The following is a 13,948-nucleotide window of genomic DNA, read 5'->3' as shown; positions in this document are numbered from 1 at the left end:
AATGGAAAGACATGCCATGCCCCCTGAATGGGAAAACCTACACACCCGAAGAAGAGTAGGTGACCCACCCTCACATTTGTGTAAATTAAATGAAGTTCCACTCCATGGGATTTCTGTTTTGCAACTTGAAAATATAACTGTACAGGGAATTCCCTGGCAGTCCAGTGGTTAGACTCAGTGCTTTCACTGCTGAGGGCCCAAGTTTGATCCCTGGTCAGGGAACTAAGATCCCACAAGCTGTGCTGCGTGACCAAAAAAAAAAAAAAGATGTAATTATACAGTTCATGTAAGAAAATGAATACAAAGCTAAGAAACTTCTAGAGTGAGTTTTTTAAAAGGGAGGCTTCCCCCAACAAACAGTCAAATGTATGGTAAAACTTCCATAATTAAAACAGTATAGTGGTTTTTTTTTGGCCTTGCCCCGCAGCTTGTGGGACCTCAGTTCCCCGACCAGGGATTGAACCCAGGCCACGGCAGTGAAAGCACGGAATCCTAACCACTAGGCCACGAGGGAACTCCCTAAAACAGTGTAGTCTGATAGAGAAATAGAATTTGGAATAGAAATAGAGATCACTGACACATCCAAGAGAGGTGAGAATTTAGTGCATGATGGGACCGGGGTGGGTTGATCATTTGTTCCTGGAGAGAGAGAGCACGTGGTTTAGTGTCTCCTGAGGGTCAGCCAAGTTCAGTGTCTCTGATGGGCTGGGGATAAGGACCCAGAAGTTAGTGAGGAAATGATAAAGTCAGGAGCGGGGTCCAAGGTGTGGGTGCCAATTATGGTTCAGGGTTTAAGTCGGGGAAATTTAGACACGAGCCTGCAAAGACCTCCAACTGATGCCTCCCCCTCCTCGGGATATGCTGTGATCTCAGGAGGTGGGAAGCAGTGGCCTCTACTCGCCATGGTTTAAGCTCCTCCTGCAGGAATGAACCTTAACAGTCAGCACGTCCTGAGATCCTGATGTACGCGAGGTGGTCCTAAGACTTGTCCAGGATGTGAGGTAGGTAGGAGAGGGTTACTTTCCCAAGGACACACAGCTGGAACTTGGCAGAGCTGGGGTTGACCCTGGGGCCACAGCTTTGGTGCCCCCAGGGGAGCTGACAGGCTCTCCTGCCCCTGAGAGCAGAAGTGTTTTGCTAGAGCAGGTGCTTATAGTGGAGAAGGGCCAGAAGCCCCATGGAGAATTGTAGTTCTGCTTCTTTTTATTTAAAAAAACTATTGAGATATCATTCACATACCATAAAAATTCCTTCCTTTTAAAGTATACAACTCTGTCTTTGATTTCTTCACAGTCATGCAACCATCACCACTATCTAATTCTAGAACCTTTTCATCTGAGCTCGCTTTTGCAAGGGTTATTATCCATATGTCTACTCACAGCAGCAGAGCTTGGCTTTACTGTTGGTTCAAGTTCCCATCATACCTGGAAGCAAGACCATGGGATTTGAAAATAGTATCCCCTAAACCAGTTGCTCCCCTTTTCCCCCTAGTCTCCAACAGGCCAGATTAGGGTGGTGTTTATCTAACTCAGTCCATGCCGGCTGTTTTGTGTTGTTTCACATTCTGTGTGCATAAATACTGGATCAGATGCCAAACATGGGCTTTCTATCAGATGCCCAACGTGGGCCTTTTAGGCCGATGAGAGACATGGAGTGGTGAGCGCCTTCAGCTCCGTGGTAAGTAAGTGAGAAGTTTCTGTGCAGTAGTTAGGAAATGCCAAGTTCCATTCTTCTGGTTGGCCCTGAGGGATGGTTGAGTGCTAGGGGCAAGGTCTAAAGCAGCCAGCCTTCTGGACTTCCAAGAAAGCATTAAGGCAAGCTTTCCCCATCTCACGAAATGCAAAATGTAAGGAATAGAGTCCCAAGGAATTAAACTTTTGCTTAAAGGAACTTTGTTTTCGAATCAGAGCCCACAGCTCTCTGTTGGTTGTACTTGTCTTTGAACCGCATTTTCCTAGTAGCGCGTGCAGGCTTATCTTTGAGACAATCAGAAAGTTGTCACTACAGAGGTGATAGCTAGGAAGGCACTAGGTCCTGCACAGAGGTGATAGCTAGGAAGGCACTAGGTCCTGCACAGTAGATGTTCGAAGAGCTTGTGGGGTTGAATGCAGCCCCCGCAGTGGGTCTTCATGATTGTTTTAGAACAAACTGAATCTTGCTGGCATCACTGGGAGGAAAGAAGCGACTCCCATTTGCTCAGTGGAACTGGCCTTCTGGAAGCTTCTCAGGGCCACCCCTGTATGGTGACAGCTCCGATGGCTGGTATGAGGTGTTCAATGTTCACCAATGGTAAGAAATTATCCAGAACGTGGAAATAAGGCCGAACGATAACAGTGTGCCCTTACAAAGCCCTGTGACAGCATGGTCTCAACAAAGCAGCCCAAGGGGCCACTGAGTCTCAGGGGATGTGACTTCCTATGACTGCCTGTGTGCTGTGACCTAGAACCCAGTCTCCAGAGTTATTCACCTGTAGACAGAAAGTTGCAGATGACTTTTGTCCTATAGAAAAGCTACCTCCACAGGTTATTCCTGTTTGTCCCTGTAGAGCACTAAGCAATTTTGTATCTAACTTTGCAGTCTTCTCCAGCATTCTTTGCTCCACTAAGTGTATGTGTGTGTTGCTGTGTGTATACTTACATCCAAGTGTGTGTCACAATCGGTTCTGTATCCTCCCTTGATCCGGCTTTGTCATCCTGCTCGTTAATGAGTTAAACACGGTCGGGGAGGAAGAAAATTTACCTCTACCCTTAACAGCTTCTTCTGGCGGATCTAAGAATTAAATCGACGTGAGACAGACTAACAGGAGAAAGTCAACTTTAATTTCATCTATATGGGAACTCCACATACATGAGAGGGTCAGAGACCCCACATTTATGAAAGGTTCGAAGACAGAAAGGTAAACTGAGGTCCCTGTGCCATCCGAGCTGAGGAGTGGGATAGCGGCTGGGGGCTTCCCAGGACAGGAGCGTCGCCCAAAGAATGATAAGAAGAGCAGCTGTTTGGTATCAATAATTAGATGTTTGTCCTGCCATATAGATGGAGGTACTTAGATAAAATTTATTTCTGCTAATAACTCTTCTCTGGTCAAGAGAAAACAGCAACAATTTAAATTCTTCTAGGTAGTCAAAGGAGGGCAGTAGTTTCTCTTGAATCCGCAGGGTCTCAGTGACCTTTAGCTGAAAATAATCCTCATGCGAATGTGGCACATTTGGGGGAGGCTCGCTCTGAACCTCAACAACACATTTTTGCCACCTGCTCACTGTACATTTACGTCGCAAGTATGCTTTTAACCTTTGCGAAGTTGTACTTTGACAGTGAGGATGCCTTAAGTCCTCAGCAAGCTTTGGGAAAGTTTAAGCAGCTGCTCTAATGGCTTTAAAGGTTCGTATTAAATGCTAGTGTCACGGATGTCATGGTGTGCCACCTACACGGCCCTCCCTTTTAGGACTGAGGTATTTGTCTTTCGGGATGTCTCCTTCCGGATGCTGGAGGTACAGTTTGCTGAGGTTTGTTGGTGGAGTTCCTTTCTAAGAATTGCCCTTGACTGAAGGAGGCTGCCTCACCAAGGTTAAATCCCCTCACTTGGACAGCCAATGGATAGGCTGGATCCTGACTGGATTGCTCAGGTATATGAAGACCCTTGCCTCAAGGTAGGACAACTCAGAAGGGTTGTCCCAGCTTCAGAGCTCCCTGTGGGTTCACCCGAGGCCTTTGTTGAGAACGTATTGCAGCCCAAGTTCTGGCTGCTGCTTCCTTCACTCCCGTGCCCCCCTCCCCCAGCACTCCCCATGCCCTTCCTGTGTGCAACTGGTCTCAGAGCCTGTTCCTGGAGAACCGGACCCGAGCCAGCTAGGCAGTGTGCTAAGAGCTTTCCACGCATTCTCTCCCTTAGCCTTCAGAAGGGCTTTCTGAGATAAGCACTGCTGTTGCCATGTTCACTTTACCATGAGGGCCAAGACAGGTGAAGTCCCGTCATGTACAGCCAGGAAGTACGCAGCTGGGCTCCAAACCCAAGGTTTCCTTTGGAGCCTGTGCTTGCCCTGGCCCACCATACTTCCAAGTTCCTGCCTGGGAAATCACACAGGCTTATCCCCTAGAGGCTCTTGCCAGTCGACACATCTCCTAGTTATATTTGCAGGTTTCCCAATTGAGCTCAACCAGCTTCCCTCGCCAGCAGTTGTTGCTGATTTTGCAAATCCCTGGGCATCTTCTGCTGAGGGGATTTGGTCTGTCTGTTGCTCAGTTCCAGCAGAATACCTGCACCCTCCATCTGGGAACATGGACAGTTGGTAGGATAGTTTTTTTTCCTCATCCAGGAGGAAAGCCATGTCATAAATGCTCACTTATTAAGCACGTATGTGTGAATACCTACTCCCTACTCTGTGCCAAGCAGTTTGCTAAGGATGAGGATAGAGCAGAGAACGAGACCAGATATTGTCCCCACCTTCCTGGAGCCCATAGTCTAGCAGGGAAGAGAGACAGTAGACAATTTAACAAGTTCTTATTTGCAGTTGTGATGGGTGATGAGGTCAGGTTTGCTGTTACACATTTTCATATTATTACAGTTTGCGATGAGACATTTATTTGTGTGATTCTTGGAGTAATGTCTTGTCTATCTCCCTCACTGTAAGCCTCCTGATAGCAGGGCTGCCATATTCCTACTACCTAACACAGGTATTCAGTAAATATTTGTGAGTGAGTAAACACAGTTGTTACTGAGAAAAGTTTTGGATTCAAATCCATGGCCTCTGATCTACATATCCTTCTGCCAGACCCACATTCTATCATGAGATGACAGTCTCAAGGATCCTGGTTTTTGTCTCTGCATTGGATCCTCAGCACCTAGAATGGCACCTGCCACAGACGAGCCCCACGATAAATCTTTGCTGAATGAATTTTTTAAAATTGAGAATAAGTGTACTAGTTTTGATCATTCCACTATACACGACGCAAAGTAGCTTCAATATTAAGGTTATTTAGGAATCACACGTAATATGTAAGAAGCTCCAAAGACAGCTAAATGACATCAGGATTCTGGGGCAGCACTTTTTTGAGTTTCTTGCCTCTTAGGAAGGCTGCTGTGGCACCAGCATCCCATCCTCAATGCCACTGTGTCAAAGTTGTGAAAAAGTTAGTGGCAGGCTGCCCTTTCTACTGCTTCCTCCTTCTATCAGGGAGGAAACTCTTTCCCGGAAGCTCCCAGAAGATTTCTGCTTCCCTTTGGCCAGTACTAGGTCTTACATCGACCCCTAAGCTAATCACTGGCCGAAGGGAAGGAGATGACCACGTGTATTAGTGAAGGTAATGCTGGCTTCTATAACAACCCCACCCTCCCCGCAAGATGCACGATGTCCCAAATACAATAGAACTTTTTTCTCCCTCCTGGGAAGTCCAAAACAGATATCCTTTATTTATTTTATTTTTAAAAAAAAATTTTTTTTTTTTTTTTGCGGTACGTGGGTCTCTCACTGTTGTGGCCTCTCCCGTTGCGGAGCACAGGCTCTGGACGCACAGGCTCATCGGCCATGGCTCATGGGCCCAGCCGCTCCGCGGCATGTGGGATCTTCCCGGACCGGGGCACGTACCCGTGTCCCCTGCATCGGCAGGGGACAACAACTGCGCCACCAGGGAAGCCCCAGATATCCTTTATTACAACTCTCTTTTGAGTGGTAATTCAGGGACTAGGCCCCTTCCATCCTGTAGCTCCCTCATCTTCCAATTTTGTCATGTTTTTCTGCATTAAGCTGACAGAATAGGGAAAGAGAATGGAGAAGACACACTGCTTTCCAACCACCTTGGCCTCTAAGGGACATGTATCATTTCCACTCACATTTCATTGATAAGAACTAGTCACGTGGCCCCACTTAGATGCAAGGGATGCTGGGAAGTATAGTCCCTGGCTGCTTTGTTTCTTACCAGGGATAGTACTATTCTGTGTAAGGGAGAGCACCAGTACTGGGTTGGCCAAAAAGTTCGTTTGGGTTTTTCCATAAGCTCTCATGGAAAAACCAGAAGAAACTTTTTGGCCAACCCAATATTTTGGTGGCTAGTTAGTTGTCTCTGCTATGCCATGACTGGCTGAGACCAGAGCCGTCCAATGGAAATATAGTGGGATCCACATTTGTCATTTTCAATTTTCAAGTAGAGGGCCTGGGAAGAGAGGAGCAATAAATATTTTGACTGTATTATTATGAAATCTACCACAGGGTCCATTATGTTCTCTTTCCCTACCAGTCTAAGGGAGAGTGAAAATTGGTGTGAACATTTAAGAAGAAGTTGTGGAGTACCTAACAAATATGGAGTTAAACAAAGCAAATTTATCAGGCAGATGAAAGGTTTGAGAGCTCAGTGACTTTTGAACTGGTGTCTGGGTTGTGCCGGGACACAAAACCAGACCTGCTTATGGTAGAAAAGATATGTGAACTGAATCCATCAAGGATCTGGGCAAGAGCTTCCGGGGGAACACTAAAGATTTAAATAAGGTGAGTAATGAACTTTTAAACAATTAATCTTATTTTGCAGTAAGATTAAGTTTTAAACCTAACCTCACCATTCCTTTTTTTGCCTTGCATCAATGTAGGTAGTTCACATCAATCAAAAAAAGTTTTTTTCAAAATAATTGCTGACTTGTGACACCTTGTTTTAAAACCACAAATATTGTATTGCTTTCAGAACCGGGGCCAAGCTGCTTCACATATTGCATTACAAAAGAGTTCATCAGAAATAATTTATGGAACCAGAGGGCTGGTAGCAGCTACCAAATCTTGCTTAGGAATTTGTCCTCCATCTCAGTAGGAAAACAGACATAAAGGCAATGACTAGAATGAGCAAAAAGGAATCTGCAGCATAAGCCTGTCTAAAAACATTTTCTTCCAAATAATATAAATCATTTCTGTCTGTGCTCCACTGTTGACAAAGCCCTTTAAAAAGTAAAGGTAAGGAAAGGACAGTGACCACAAAAAAGTGCCTGTATCATGGGATGGAAGAAAAAGAGGAGGGATCAGGGCCAGCTAAGCATTATACATCAAATTTCACTGACAGTATTAAGCAACATAGCCAAAGTCAGATACTTAAGGAAAGAGAAAATTCACCTGGTCTGTCAGTCCTGACTTATAAACACTAATGTAGATGCTGAAGCCATGACCAACACAATACAAACCATCTAGACAAAAACTATGAGAAAAATCTGGGCCAACAGCATTGTCAAGGGATGAGAAAGCTATTCGTCCTACTTCTTCCTAATTATCTTATTCTCACATCAGCGTTTAAAAAATAAGGCTATACAGAAGGATGGCTGGAGATACATATCAGGGCAGCTGGCAGGTTTCCCCAGAAAACAGTGTCCCTCCAAAAAATGACAATAGGCACTTGATCTAAGTCTGTATCAAAGCATGATATTCATTCTCTCTCTCTCTTGCTCTTTTAATATGACTTTTTTTTCTGGTTTAAGAATTAGTAGTTTAAAAACTACTCAATTTTATCAAGTCTCTATGTCCATCTTCTGGTTTACAGGAAATACAAGCCATAGAGAAGTGGTTCTCAAACTTGAACATGCTTCAGAATCTCCTGGAGGGCTTGTTGAAACTATGCTGGGCCCCACCCCCAGAATTTCTGATTCAGCTTTAAAGCAGAAGCTTTAAGATCCAATGTATGGTCCCACTGTTGCTCCTTTTCTTCTGGTATGACACCAGTAATGTCTCAGATAGCATCAATTTCTTCACCCTGGGTCCCAGACAGAAGAACCAAAGCTGACCCATGAAGGACTTGAAATATAAGTGAAAAATAAGCATTCGTTGCTATAAGCCACTGAGATTTGGGGTTTGTTATCATAGCGTAATTTATTCTTACTAATATAGAGCCCTTGTATTAAGCATACTTGGCATTCTAGAGCAGGTTTGGCTTTGCATGAAAATCAAAGAAAAAATAAATGGAAAGGCAGATAATATTTCATTTCTCTTAGGCTTGTTCTGCCTCTGTATGTGTGTGTGCTATTCATATACATAATCAAGAGCTATGAAACCTTATGCAAACTACTTAACCTCTCTGTCCACAGAAGCAGCATGTAGGGCGAGGGCCATCTCCTTGTGCTTATTATTAACCAGTAGTAAGTCTGAACAAAAATCACCTTGTTCAAAGATGAATCAAGAGAATGTATTGATATATATATATATATTTTGTATACTTCATTATATATGTGTGTGTATGTATGTGTATATATATATATATTTGTGAAATATAAAACCTAATCGTGGAAGAGAAAGAAGAGCATACTTATGAAAATGAATGACTACGGAATCCAAAAGAGGAATTTTATGACCGGTTTACCATCCTTTTGCAAGAAGGTAGGCTTTCTATAAAACCAGAACAGAAATTCATAAGGAAATGAAACGGTGAGATGGAAAGTCAATAGGATGAGTTGAAAGAGAAGGATGGGGTGGGGGGGAGAGAAGGAAATGACGGAAGGAAACAAAATTATCAATAATAGAAATTGAGTAAAAACAGAGGCAGAAATAATGCTTTTGGAAATCTTATCGGTAACATTGAAAGCAGATTGGAGGTCTACCAGAATGCTGAAAAACGGTAAACAGATGAAAACGATAAAACAGATGTTTACCACAAATAATTGCTCTTCCTAAAAGAGAGACCAGAACAAATGGAGCAAAAACAATTCTTGAAAGTAGAATGGAAGAAAACCTTCCTGAACTGAAGCAGATTAAAAGGTCCCACACCTTTTAACCAGACAGAAGGGATAATATGTGCAATAGAGTATTCATCTTAAACAGCAAACATTTCAGTATAGCCAGGGCATTGAGCGCAAAGAGGAGAGAAGTTAGAGAGGTAAGTATGAACCAGATAATCAAAGGCCTCAGATACTATGCTGGGGAATTTCTCTCTGCAAAACAGGAAGCAAAAATCATGTATGAAGAGAGGGAAATGATCACTGGTATGGGGCTTAAAGAGAGTGGTAAGGGTTAGTAACAGCAATTACTGGAAATGAGAGTGGTCACATAAAAGGATTCCTAAGAGGCACCAAGGCTGTCCACTGCGGTGAGTCTCCATAAATTTGTAGTGGTATCATTCTATTATAGTTGTGTGGCTTTTTCCTCCCAAGTAGTGCTTGGAAACATAGACGTGGGTATGGAAAATGCAGATAACTGGAATGTTTCAAGGTGGTGGTTTGATGTTGGGACGTATCAAAGGGCAATTCAAAGGGCTCTGCCTACAAGAGTGGTTGAAGTCAAAGGCCATGGGCTTCAGTCAGGTAGAAGGTTCAGGGGATGTGAGAGCTCTGTGGTTTTTGAAGAACAAGTATATTGGGACTAAGGGAGAGATAGGACTACGAGGATGAGGATTGAGTCCAAATAAATGGGGTTGGTAAACTTAAGGTTTTAGCCGTGAAGCAGTATAAAGTGATGGATGTCTAGATTTTATAGAATGGGTACCTGGGAATGTGTGGATTAAGTAGAGGTAAAGTCATTTGGACCGAGGAAGTTAAGGAAACATGGCTTAGTCATGGGTGTTGGTTTCATCAGGATGATGGCAGTAATTCAGATGGAGAGGAAAACTAATGCAGTCAGTAGACGACAGTGACAAGGGAGGGTAGAAGGTCCACCAGATGGGGTGGACCCTGAAAGAGAAATCTTGCAAGGGGTAAAAAGAACATCAAAGTGTCAAGTGAGAAAGCTCCAAGAGTGAGGATATGCTACCTTTGGGGTGATGGATGGAGTGTGGGAGGAGAGAAATCAAAAGAGCGGGTAAGGGCTTCCCTGGTGGCGCAGTGGTTGAAAGTCCGCCTGCCAATGCAGGGGACGCGGGTTCGTGCCCCGGTCCGGGAAGATCCCACATGCCGCGGAGCGGCTGGGCCCGTGAGCCATGGCCACTGAGCCTGCACGTCCGGAGCCTGTGCTCCACAGCAGGAGAGGCCACAGCAGTGAGAGGCCCGCGTACCAAAAAGAAAAAAAAAGAGCAGGTAAAAATGAGTATTTTGAATTGCACGGTGGAGGGATGTTGGTACCATTAACCTATTTGGGAGGTACAGAGGGGAGGTTTTGTTTTCTGGGTACAAGCTTGATTTGAGGCCATGGGGAATAGTTAGAGATTGAGTAGGCAGGAGAGAGGCCACAGCCTTGCTGGTTCAGATAGGCTGGCTCTGGAAGGGCTTTGAGGGACAAGCCAGGGGCTGGAAGGCTGTGGCTTATCTGCTCCGCTCATCTGCACAACGCTGGAAGGCCCACGGCACCAAGCTCCTGCCTCTGACTGAGGGGTGAACTCCGATCTCTGACCCTTAACCCCGAGGATCCATGGACCAGTACGCCCAGTGTGTTCTTTCCTTCCCGGCGGGCGGGCGGCAGATGGCGCATGCGCCCTGGACAGAGAGTCAGAGGTGGGAACGGCCGGCAGAGGGCGCAGGCGCTCTTGGCCGGAGCCTCCCGGGCGGGGCAACCCTCGCTGGGAAAGAGTTGAGAGCAGAGGTCGGTGGGAAAGCGGGCTCCGCGCTGGGCAGCGGGCAGTGGGCGTGGCTAGGACGGGGGCGGGGCGAGGCGGTTCCGGAAGGAAGTGGTTCCGGGTCCCGCGGCCCAGCTGCGGGAGCTGTGGTGCGGCTCCTGTGTGAGGCGGCGGCCGTGTGAGGGGCGAGGCCTGAGGGTTCGGCGGCGGCGGCGGCGGCGGCGGCGGCGGCGGCTGCGGGAACTTCTCGGTCGGGTGAGCGGCCCTGGGGGGCGGGCGGCGCGAGGAGGTCCCGGCCTGCGGGGAGGGCGTGTCCGTCGCATGGGAGGGGCGGTTCTTGGGTGGCGGGTGGGGCGGCGGGGAGGATGCGGAGGCCCAGCTCGGGATCTCGGGGGACTGCTCCCCCGCCCCTGCCTCTGGCCACTGGACCGGTGCCTTATTTTAGACGTGGCGACCCGGGCACCTGCTGCCGAGGCTCCCGATCCTCGCCCATTGTCCGCAGGCTTCTGTCCCCGGCGATTTGGAGTGTCTGTCATGGAGCCGGGGGGAGGGCGGGGCGGTGTCCAGGGACGGTGCCCTTTTCCCAGAGGCGGCTCTGGACGCATCGCCTGCGGGACCCGAGCCGAGGAGCCCCCGCTTTGTCCTTCTCCGGAGGTTCTCCTGCCGCGCAGCGGCATCTTCTCCGGTAACGTCCAGAATGAGTAGTGAAGGCTGCTCTTTATCCTGCATTGTAAAGTAAAACTTGTCTTTTTAGAAACGTATACTGAAAATTGGCGCATCTCCTGTGCTTCTTTAGGGTGTATTAGGAAACTGGGCCGGCCACTGTCAGGATTGTCCTGTCGGTAGGTCGGGAGGGAAAGAAACGTGAGAGAAACTTATCCTCCCAAATATTTTCCTGCCGAGGTGCTTTTCGAGCTGCCTCTTAGGTGACTGCTTTTCTTTTCTGGAATAAAGTAAAAACTACAGGTAGAAATCAAGAAAGTCTCTCATACTTCTGGCCAGGCAACCTTTTTAACGTTTTTCTGTATGCGAACTGGTACGAATGAAAGACTGGAATTTGAAAAGAAAAGGTTTTGATGTGGATTCATGGTGAGTGCTTTATTTTTCAATGGTGTTTTAATGATAACGGTATAGAATGCTTTATTTTTTCATGTGGTATTTTTTAAAATGGCTGCTAAAATGTTCATTTGAAAGCCCTGCCCTTGCACACCCTCCCCAGAAGCCTTTAAAATGTCTGATTAGAAACATTTAGTCATATTTATATACAAAATTTCTAAAATATGCAAAACCACGGTGAAGAAGGTGCACTCTTTAACCATTCAAGTATCCATTGTGAATATAGGTACACTGAGGATGCCCCTCCAGTCTTTTTCCATGCAGAGACGAATGCATGAATTTTTCTAAAGTGGATTCTTTTTGGTAACTGTTTTTCTTTTCCTGGCTACGTAGCATGCCATTATTTGGCTGCGGTAATTTATTTAGTCGGTTTTTTTATTCTCAGTTTTTCACTACTTAAACACATTGTTGGTGAATTGTAAAACCTGCACGTCCGTGATTACTTCCTTAGTGTACATTCCTAGATGATAGAATTGTTGGGTTTTTTAATGTGAATTTCCCTCTGGAAAGGATGTGCTATTTTGCACTCCCACCAACAATCTGTGAGTGTCCTTTTCCCCACCCTAGCAAAAGGCAACATTTAAAGGATTTCTATAAGAACACTTTGGGGCCACTTATATTCTTCTCCAACCAAGTACAGGTATCCTTCTCTGGCTATCACCTCTTTTTTTTTTCCTTCTTATTTGTTGATGGCAATTTGGTTTCTCATCTTCTATTTCACCTTTACCAGTTTAGTAAAGAAGGGTTGTCTAAGTGGGGCAAAGGCATTATAAAGTGAACAGATTTGAAGTCAGGGCTTCCTTGAATTCCAGTATATCTGATTACCTTGAACATGTCACTTACCTTTTCTAAGGGACTATTTCCTCAACTCTGAATTAGAGATTATAGTGCCTTTGCCTTACCTTTCTTACAGGGTGATTTTAAGGGTCAAATGAGACATTTATGGAGAGTATATTTAAACATACTTTGTCTCATTGCTAATTATTGCCATCTTGTAAAAATTTCAGAGCACATAAGCATCTTGATTTTTTAATGTAAATTTCTGAATTCAGAAAGCTGTTCTGGGCTTCCCTGGTGGCGCAGTGGTTGAGAGTCCGCCTGCCGATGCAGGGGACACGGGTTCGTGCCCCGGTCCGGGAAGATCCCACGTGCCGTGGAGCGGCTGGGCCCGTGAGCCATGGCCGCTGAGCCTGCGCGTCCGGAGCCTGTGCTCCGCAACGGGAGAGGCCACAACAGTGAGAGTCCCGCGTACCACACACACAAAAAAAGCTGTTCTGTGATACCCTTTGCCCCCACTCACCCCTTAAATTTGAAGTATTATAATGCTGCCCTAGATTATATTGAAAATGATATCAGAGTTATGAAATTAGGTGAATGAATGAATCCACACATGTTGAAGGAGAAAATATTTAAAGGCACTATATATAAAGCTGAGGGGGACAGATAAAAAGCTAAATAAAACACAATCCTTGGGATCATGATAAATAAAACATAGTCTTTGTGCCCTACAGGCTACAGAATATCCAGGCAGCTAGGGAGCATAAAAGCTGCTTTCCAAATTTAGATGGCAATTTTAGATGTGTTGCAGGATGTCAACTATTCTCAAGTGTGCTAAAGTCCAATTCTGCTGACCGAGCATCTACGCAAATGACCAGGCAGTCTCTTCAGAGTCATCTTTATGAAGGTAGGAGTTGCAAGGTGGGGAAGTGTTAGTATTGGAGTCTGAGAACCTGGATGCTGATTTTACGTCTTTCTCTTGGGGCAGGTTGGTTAACTTTTATGAGGATTGGTCTCTTCACCTGTGAAATGGAGGTAATTCCAGCTTCCTCAAAGGCTTCTGAGGATTAAAGTCTTGAGATAGTGTTTGCAAAACACTTAGTGAACTAGGAAGTACTGATACTCATGTGATCCTTCTTAGCTAGTGAAGACTGAGCTTCTCTAGTGAAGAAACTAGGACTCTTCCAACTTTGTGTGGCTTGCCTCTAGCAGTCACTGGCACTCAGCAATGTTTGCCAAATTAACATAAAATGTGACCGCTGATAAAAATTCAGTCTGGACCTTTGAAGAAGGTAATATGTAAATGTGGAATATTGGGAGAGGTTGACTACATTATTTGGAGTTGATATTAGGAATCAAAGGAAACATTGAACTAATTGGACCTAGACTCATTCCTACTATGACTGTCATTCTACATTATGTCCCCAATGCCATGCACATAGTCTCTCCTTAACAACATTAAACCTGCTCAAGTTGCTCCCATTTCAAAACCTCTTCCCTAGACCCCTGTCACCCAGCTGCAACCCAGTTTCTCTCCTCCCATGCCAGACAAACTTGTTAGAAGGCGTTGGTATTAATTGGCTTTCTCAGTTTCCTTACCTTCCACTTA

At 45.5% G+C, this 13,948-nt stretch overlaps 1 protein-coding gene across 1 annotated transcript in view; it reads left to right on the top strand.

Annotated features, from left to right (window-relative positions):
• Positions 1-10,617: 10,617 nt before the first annotated feature.
• Positions 10,618-13,948, top strand: part of BCLAF3 (BCLAF1 and THRAP3 family member 3) — a 66,138-nt gene continuing 62,807 nt past the window's right edge. Inside the window, 1 exon segment of the mRNA XM_082681947.1 lies at positions 10,618-10,701. The gene's annotated coding sequence lies outside the window, so the exon portion shown is untranslated.

Source organism: Grampus griseus, assembly GCF_964374135.1.
Source record: "Grampus griseus genome assembly, chromosome: X".
NCBI classification, from domain to species: domain Eukaryota; kingdom Metazoa; phylum Chordata; class Mammalia; order Artiodactyla; family Delphinidae; genus Grampus; species Grampus griseus.
Note: the sequence above shows the minus strand (reverse complement) of the source record. Positions and strands in the feature narration are given on the sequence as shown.